Here is a 9491-nt window from a genome sequence, read left to right as displayed (position 1 = left end):
TGTAAACTAAGAAGTTTTTTGAGATCTAACCAGAGTGTCAACTCCTCCTTGGAGGGAGGGGCATGTAATTTCCCTTAACCTTTTTATAGTTGACAGAGCACAAATTTCTTTTTTTTTTTTTTTTTTTTCAACGTTTTTTTATTTATTTGTGGGACAGAGAGAGACAGAGCATGAACGGGGGAGGGACAGAGAGAGAGGGAGACACAGAATCGGAAACAGGCTCCAGGCTCTGAGCCATCAGCCCAGAGCCTGACGCGGGGCTCGAACTCACGGACCGTGAGATCGTGACCTGGCTGAAGTCGGACGCTTAACCGACTGCGCCACCCAGGTGCCCCAGAGCACAAATTTCTTATCTAAGCAACTAGCTTTCAATCCTGGATTGGCTTTGACGAACACAGTCCCCACGTCCATGCTGTACTCCTGCCCAGCCTGATTTACATACTTGGTGAAACTGCTCACACTGCTAGCCTGAACATATCTGGACAGGCACCAACATCAGAACTGACAGAATTCTCCGTCTCTTCCAGAAACCATGTGCTGGTTTTTATCACAGGATGTGGGCCCAATGCCCTTGCCAGGGCCATCAGCCACCTTGTCTCTTGAATTCTGCCTTTTGCTAATCCCCTAGATACAGAAGGAGGGGAGTTTCCTCTCTGGTTTAAAAGCCCGTTGGAGGAATCCTATATTGACCAGCCAGTCATCTCTTTCACACTGATGAAGATGGGGCTTTACCCTAGACCCTTCTCAGTCCCTTTTGGGACTGCTGAAGCCCTTTGTTGGTGGATTGAGAAGGCTTTTAAGGAACATTTGCTTCTTCAGCAATTGCATTCATCTTAGTCTTCATAGCACGTGTTCCATCTACGTCAGCATCCTGCCAGGGGAAAGACGAATTTCTGATTTTCAAGTTCAAAGCTTATGCCTCTGTCGGATCATCCACTCAGTGGCTGGTTTTCATCTTCTGGAAACCTTGAACTTTCCGCTCATGTGCCTGGCAAAGACAACTGGCAAGTTCAAAGCTCAATGAATAATCTCACCTTTGCCTACTCTCTCAGGTCTGTCCATTACTCAGAATCTCTTAGCTAACTCATCTCATCCAGTAATAATGATAGAGAATTTTCTCTCTACAGGCAGTGGGATGGGAGTGGGGGTTAAAGTCTCACATGCGCTAATAAAGAAAACATAACAGTAATATCAGGAAGACCATCATATCATAATGGAAACTGGAAAAGAGAGTAGAATCAGGCAACAGACAAAAATGAAGGTCCTTAAATTGTGGTGGAGCTCAGTCTCTTTCAAAGAACTATAAAATCAAACATCATATCAAAATTCTTGAATCACAAATGGAGACTTACAAAATCTGTATGGTAGCAGAACTCTTCAAAAATAGTTCCTGCCCAGCACATGTTCGTGACATCAGGATAACCACTGGTTCCTACGTGATGAGCTAAAGCGAAGGTGTGGGGATGATTGCAGCCAGAAGAATTGCTGGAAGGATATACACTGACATTCAGCTTCAGACCGTACGGCATCTCAATGGAATACTGGAAAAAAAAAAAAAATCAATGACAGCTCTTCTTGAGAAAAGATTTTGAGTAGGGGACAAAGTTTAAAGGACAGTGATAGGAACTGTGAATGGTGGTGGCTGCCATACATTTTAAAAAGAACCTGTGCGGGAATAAATGCTTTGGAGCACTATTGTTATACAGAATCACCACTATCTTTGGCGTTAACTAGTTAGTGATTGGTCCTGTTAAGGAATCATTTCTCCTCCATCTTTCCACCCACAACACACAAACGCACTTAGGAACAATGGTTCATATTTCCCTAGAGGTTTCATAATTCTTAAATTGGAAGTGTAGTGATGAAATTTGCAAGGATAGTGCATAAATAATCAAGTCCGTCTTATTTGAATGATCAGAACAGGTCTGTTGAATTACTTCTTCATCAGATGCATCCCATTTAATAACTGGAAGATTGCATTATTGTTCTTAATTATTCACCACACTTCCTGTAAGAGAATTATATATCCTACGCATCTCCATGTGACTTGCAGTCCCCTCCTAGGAGAGGCACATGCTTCCTCACTCTGTTAACATTAGGTTTAACCACGTGATATGTTTTGGCCAATGAAATGTGAGGCATAATTGTCCTGTAGCATCTAAACAAAAGCTTAAGAGGGGCACCTGGGTGGCTCAGTTGGTTAAGCATTAGACTCTTGATCTCAGCTCAGGTCATGATCTCATGGCTCATGAGTTTGAGCCCTGCCTGGAGCCCCGCGCTGACAGCACTGGAGCCTGCTTGGATTTTCTCTCTCTCTCTCTCTCTCTGCCCCTCCTCCACTTATGCTCGCTCTCTCTCTTTCTCTCTCAAAATAAATAAACATTTTTTTTTTAAAAATTAAATAAATGAAAGCTTAAGAGCCACTGCCTGGTTCAGCCATTATGCTCTTTTCACTCTGCCATAATAATGAGTGTCCTAAATAGGTGTTGCTCCTTCAACCTGGATCTCAAAATGAACACACCTTGAGCAGAGCCACAGCTTACACATTCCATGAGTGAGAAATAAACCTTTGTTGTTGTAAGCCACTAAGATTTGTGCATGCTTATCACAAGGTAACTAGCAAAATCTCATTTGTACAGTAACCATGCAGAGTAGCACAGTAGCTATGCAATATATGTAAAATCCAGATGCAGAGCTAGAGCCCAAATGGCTTAGATAAAAACATAGCTCATGAAGAAATGTCATTGATGTTAATCTTTTTTTTTTTTTTTTAACCTACAACCTTCTCACTTATTTGGAAGAGTGATAACAAACAGGTTGTTGAACATAATATAGCCAGCTTCTCCATGTTCATGGAAAAGACTTTTGCTGTGCTCAGATTAAGACTGTTATCAGCTTGTCTCTCCAAATAAAAACCACGTGCTAACTTTTAAGGGAATTGTCATTTTTGGTCAAAACATTACTAATTCTCAGAGTACTGTATAGAGTGAGAAATTAATTTGTGTTTATGAGTTTGTACGAATAATTCAGTTATTTCCAACAGAAGCCCTAGGACCCAGACAATTTCTATGGGATTTTATAGCTAATGAAGCTCCACATGATAATTAGTCCGTCTTTCAGTTATATTTTATTTTGAGAATCCAACTTTTACAGTTTCTAGGTTTGACATCTTTAAGGCCAAATGCTGCAGCTTCACCTTTGAAGACAAATTATTTCAAGTTCTGTATCTACATGATATCAAAATGATTGGTCAAGTCTATGAAAACATTAGGTAATACAATGTTGGCACAAGGTGAATCCCAGTGACTGGTAAATGAGGCCACATTCCTCATTTCTGGCCTTGGTCTTATATTTAGGAATATCTTTGCCTCCCTGTGATTATGAAGAGATTTACCACTTACTTCTGGGTTCCCAAAGTGAGGGACAAATAAAAAGACTTCTAGAAGTAGACCCAGGCCTTGTGGAGAGGGTGGCTATTTGCCCATTAGCTTCATTTGGGGCAGCGGCATCCCTAATCCAGATTGGGCTTCCCCATCTGAGTATTCTAGTAGCCATGTCCTCCTGGCTTTCAGAAGGCCAGTTTGCTGGTCTGTTCCTTGCCATATACCATAAAGGAGAACCTTCCTGAATGCCTGTTCCCCAATCTCAGTCTACCCTAGGACAGTCCTGTCTACTAAGCCTGCTGTACTGATGGCTTGTGGATCCAGTGGATAGGATGTTCAAAAGGAGAATCAATGACCTATATTATTGCTGAGGAAATCCATATTAAGCCCCTGTACAAATCGGTCTATACCTTCATTCCTTTTTTATTTTCCTTAGGAGATAAATATTATACTTACCAAATTGGGGAGCTTGACTCAGCCTCTAGGCCAGATGAATTTTCTAATACTTCTCCTAAGCATAATAACTTCATTCAGTCATAGACAAGAGTTCCTAGACAACCCCCCCTTAGACTCCCTTCCAAGTAAACCATCACTTCGTCCTATTGCTGTCACACGTGTCACTTCTACATATGTTGTAAACCCCACATTACATTATTTTGTTGTTGTTATTGTTTAAAAAGTAATCTTTTTAGAAGATTCAAGGAATAGGGAACAATCAAACACATTTCCCTCTATTGTTACCATTTCCAATGCTTTTGATTCTTTTTGGTAGTTTCATATTTCTGCCTAAAAGATTTCCTTCAACATTTTTTACAATGTGGCTAACACTGGTGATAAATTACTTCAGGTTTTTAATGCCTGAAAAAGTCTTTATTTTTCCTTCATTTTTAAAAGGTATTTTAGTGTAGTGTATATTGGATAGCTTTTTGTTTTTCAGTACTTTAAATATGTCGCTTTTTAAAATTTGTTTGCATTTTTCCTTTTTTTTTAATGTTTATTTATCTTTGAGAGAGAAAGCACAAGCAGAGGAGGGGCAGGGGTGGGGGGCGGGGCAGAGGATCTGAAACAGTATCCGTGCTGACAGCAGCAAGCCCAATGTGGGACTCGAACTCAGGAACCGTGAGATCATGACCTGAGCCAAAGTAGGATGCTCAACCAACTGAACCACCCAGGTGCCCGAATGTTTACATTGTTTCTGTTAAGAAGTGTTCTGTCATCGTTATCTTTGTTCCTCTGTGTATGTCATGTTTTGTTTTGTTTTGTTTGTCCTTCTCTGGTTGCTTTTAATATTCTCTCTTTATAACTTGTTTTAAGCAATTTGATCATGATGTTGCCTTGGTATTTTCTTCATGTTCTTGTGCTTGGGGTTTGTTGTACTTCTTTGATCTAGTCTTTATCAAAGTTGGAAAACTTTTGGGTTTATTTCTGTAAGGGTTTTTTTCTGTCACTCCCACCCCTCTTTCTGTCAGGGCTCCAGTTACGTATGTATACACTAGGCCACTTGAAGTTGGCCCACAGCTCACTGGTGCTCTGTTCCTTTTGTTCCTCCAGACTTGTTTCTGTCTGGCTTCATTGTGTATAGTTTATAATGCCATGTCTTCAAGTTCACTCCTGTTTTTTCTGCAATATCCAGTCTGTAATTAATCCTATCCAGTGTATTTTTCATCTCTGTCATTGCTTTCATCTCTGTAAGTTCATTTTGTGTCTTTTCATATCTTCCGTGTCTCTACTTAACACATTTAATCTTTCCTCTAGTTCAGGGCCTCTCAACCTCAGCACTACTGACATTTTGGGCTGGGCAATTCTGTGTCGTGGGGGGTGTCATTGCACACTGTAGGATGGTTAGTAGCAACCTTGGCTTCTCCCCGCTACATGCCAATGGCACCACTTCTGCCAAATTGTGACAACCAAACTGTCTCCAGACATTGCCAAATGTTGCCTGGGGGGAGAGAGCACTCCTCTGTTGAAAATTACTAGTACATTTTGGGACATAGGCAATGCAGTTGTGATAACTCAATGTCTTTGCCTATTGAATTCTGCCATCTGTGTTAGTTTTCTCCCATTTCTATTGATTGATTTTTCTCCTTATAGCTTTCCTGCTTCTTCACACATCTTACAGTTTTTAAATTATTATATTATACATTTTTTATTATTATTCACATTGTGAATACTTTCCTGAGTAATGGATATATATTTTTTTAACATTTTATTTTTTCAGAGACAGAGGGTGAGCAGGGGAGGGGAGAGGAGAGAGAGAGAGAGAGAGAGACACAGAACTCGAAGCAGGCTCCAGGTTCTGAGCTGTCAGCACAGAGCCTGATGTGGGGCTCAAACCCACGAACGTGAGACCATGACCTGAGCTGAAATTGGATGCTCAACCGACTGAGCCACCCACATGCCCCAGGTGATGGATATTCTTATAGTCCTATAAATAAATTGTGTCTGGTGAACACGCCATTGACCATTAGCCTATAGAGGAAATGATTCTGTACATTTTATTCCCTGTAAATATTTATCAGTATTTCATCTACTAGCAAATTAATTTCAGCATTTCTGAATGCTGCCATGCGTGTTTGTTCCTTGGATTCCTCTTTGAAAGGGTTTTAACCTCTTACTGCTTCCCTCATTAATGAGTTAAATAAAATCTTTGATATGTATTTTTTTAATATTTGTGTGATAGTCATAATTTTGCCTTACTTGTAAAAATATATTTTATTAGTAGCATATATGAATCATTATAATGTGAATGATTATTATTGTTGTTGTTGTGTATGAGAGGATTTGGACAACACATCAAACTGTCCTTTGGAACAAAGTGCATTTTTGCTAAGTACTGGCTTGGTTCCAAGTTCTCTATGACAAATCTGGCCAGCCACCTATTTTTATCAATAAAACTTCGTTGGCACACAGCCACACTCATTCATTTTACACTTTGTCTCTGGCTGCTTTTGAGCTACAAAGACAGACCTGAGAGTTGTAACAGAGACCATACGACCCACAAGCCTAAAATATTTACTCTCTGGCTCTTGGTAGGAAAAGTTTGTTGACTCCTGCTTTCTGATTTCACACGAACCTGCTTTAGCATAAAAACTGCAAATGAAAATTCTATTTCTTATTTGAGATTGTTAGTTGTTGTTGTTGTTTCCTGTGCCTCCAAATAGATGTGCAATGCTACTTGCAGGGTACAGGGGCTTCTGCATTTGGGGAGACTAAATAGCATAGTGTTTAATACCTCCCACTGGCCTTGAAGTCAGAATGGACAGGGTTTGAAACCACACTCCCTCACTTAGGGCTGACAGACCTCAATCAGGCTATTTAATCTCTCTCTCTTTTTTCTTTTTTTTTGAGGGGGGAGGGGCAGAGGGAGAGAGAGAATCTCAAGCAGGCTCCACACTGGGTGTGGGACTTGATCTCACAACAGCGAGATCACGACCTGAGCCGAAATCAAGAGTCTGATGCTTAAGCGTAACCAACTAAGCCACCCAGGTGCTCTCAGGCTGTTTAACCGTTTAACCTTCCCAAGGCTGTATTATGTTATCCATCAAGTAGGAGTAATAATGTCTCATAGGGTAGTTATAAGAATTAAATGATCTGCTATATGCAAAAAGCTTAATAGCCAGAACATAGAAATCCATGCTGTTATTGGCCATAGGGAAGCTTTGGAAAACACAGCAAAATGACATCTATGCCTATTTTTGTAAACTTCTAAAGTCATACCTTTTTCCAGACTGCCTGACTTCAAGGGGGAGAGGGTCAGAGAAAGAGGGAGACACAGAATCCGAAGCAGGCTCCAGGCTCTGAGCGGTCAGCACAGAGCCTGACGCGGGGCTCAAACTCTCGGACCGAGAGATTGTGACCTGAGCTGAAGTCGGACGCTTAGCTGACTGAGCCACCCAGGCGCCCCGAAGACCAATTCTTATCATAGGGGCCATTATCAGAGCCAACACGTTTGCATAACAAAAGGATTTTTGAGTCCCCACTGGTTAGCCTCCTGTTTGGAAACAGTAGTTAAAAGAAAAATATCTGAGTGCTGCTACAAAATACACTGTTCCCTGGGACTTTAACAAGAGATAACAGAATTATATTATGGTACGTTTTCCTAAGGTAGCTAGAAAGGGAATAAAATTCTCTCTGGGTCTCTGGTGTTTCCCTTGTGATTTTAAGCCTGACTCTGCCTTTGCCTCTTTCACTATACTGAAACTCTGCCACCCTGTGTCACTTTAAGCCAGTCATTTAATTGCTTTGGGCCTCAGTTTCCTCATATGTAATACGAAGTTATTGGATTATTTCTCAGGTCCCTTCTGTCCCTGTCAATTTCAGATAGATATTTTTTTCTTTTTTTAAATTGTTTTGTGTTTTTATTTTATTTTTTAGAGAGACAGAGTGAGAGTGGGGAAGGGGCAGAGAGAGAGGGAAACACAGAATCCGAAGCAGGCTCCAGGCTCCGAGCTGTCAGCACAGAGCTCAACACAGGGCTCGAATTCATCAGCTGCAAAATCATGACCTGAGCCAAAGTCGGATGCTCAACCGACTAAGCCACCCAGGCACCCCAATACATATTTTTTTTTCTTAACAATTTTTGTTCTTACTCATCCAACATTCATTTCCTATCTATTATGTGTCAGGCAGTTTACTAGCCACAACAGTGAATAATGAGACGTGGCCTCTGCCCTCACATTAATAGTGATAACAAAAATGACAGCAAGCATATCATTAACAATAACTGATACCATACTACATTATAGGTTCCAAAACACTTTCACAGGCATTTTTACATTTGACCTTCACTGCAGCACTGTTAACTGGTTAGGACAAGTATCATCATCTGCATTTTACATATGAAGAAGCTAAGACTAAGAAATATTAAGTAATTTGGCCAAGGCTATAAGGAACTCATATTATCATTTAGGATTTAGAAATTTTGATACTGATTATTTACAAAGAACTTTCTATTGTGAAATGTTTCAAACATTCTAAAAAATAATATCATGGGGCGCCTGGGTGGCTCAGTTGGTTGAGCGTCCGACTTCAGCTCAGGTCATGATCTCGCAGTCTGTGAGTTCGAGCCCCGCGTAGGGCTCTGTGCTGACGGCTCGGAGCCTGGAGTCTGTTTCGGGTTCTGTGTCTCCCTCTCTCTCTGCCCCTCCTCCATTCATGCTCTGTCTCTGTCAAAAAATAAACGTTAAAAAAATAATAATGTGATGATGATAATTCCTGTATACCTCTAACCCAAAATTTAAAATTATCAATATTTTGACCATATTTCCTTCCTTCATCTTCCCCCATCCCACCAACTTTTTTTCTTTGCAGAACTGTTTTAAGCAAATCAGAGACCACGTTATTTAATTTCTTCGTACTCAACATAAATCTTTAAAAAGTAAGAGCATTATCTTAATATAACCACAATGCTGTTTTCATATTTAGCAACGTCAATAATAGTTTGTCTCATTTACATATAATTCTTGACGTTCACTTAGAATGAAGTTTACAAATGTAGTATAAATTTGTCTCAGCCTTGTTAACAGGTTCTTGGTTTCTAGATCTTCCCTCCTCACACAAAGCACTAATTTTGTGGATACTATTTGCCATCCTGTGTCTCGTCTCCCCCTTTCCCTTGGTTACAGATTTCCTAACTAGGATCAGAGCCATGTGGAAGAAAGACTGTTTCCCAGCCTTCCTTGCACCTGGATGTGGCTATGTGAGTAAATTCTATTACGGGAGATGTTAACTCAAGTGTCAAGCGTAGCTCCTGGGAAGTGTTCTTAAGGGGAGAGAGTATGTTTTCTTTGCCCTTCCTCCTTTTTGCTGCCTAGAATGTAGAATCAGTAGCTGGACCTTGAGCATCTTGATCTATAAGGCTGTGTACTAAGTAAAATAGGTGGGGCATCAAGAGAGGAGTCAGATCTCTGATGATCATGGAGTCATCATATCAGTTTAGAAGTAAACTTCCAGGGGTGCCAGGGTGGCTCAGCTGGTTAAGTATCCATCTTCACTCAGACTCAGGTCCATGATCTCACTGTTTGTGAGCCCGAGGCCCGCATCGGGGTCTGTGCTGGTTCAGAGTCTAGAGCCTGGTTCAGATTCTGTGTCTCCCTCTCTCTCTGCCCC

The sequence above is a fragment of the Panthera pardus genome, unplaced genomic scaffold, assembly GCF_024362965.1.
Source record: "Panthera pardus isolate Hobbes unplaced genomic scaffold, ASM2436296v1 HiC_scaffold_10, whole genome shotgun sequence".
In the NCBI taxonomy this organism is placed as follows: domain Eukaryota; kingdom Metazoa; phylum Chordata; class Mammalia; order Carnivora; family Felidae; genus Panthera; species Panthera pardus.
This window is presented reverse-complemented; position numbering follows the sequence as displayed.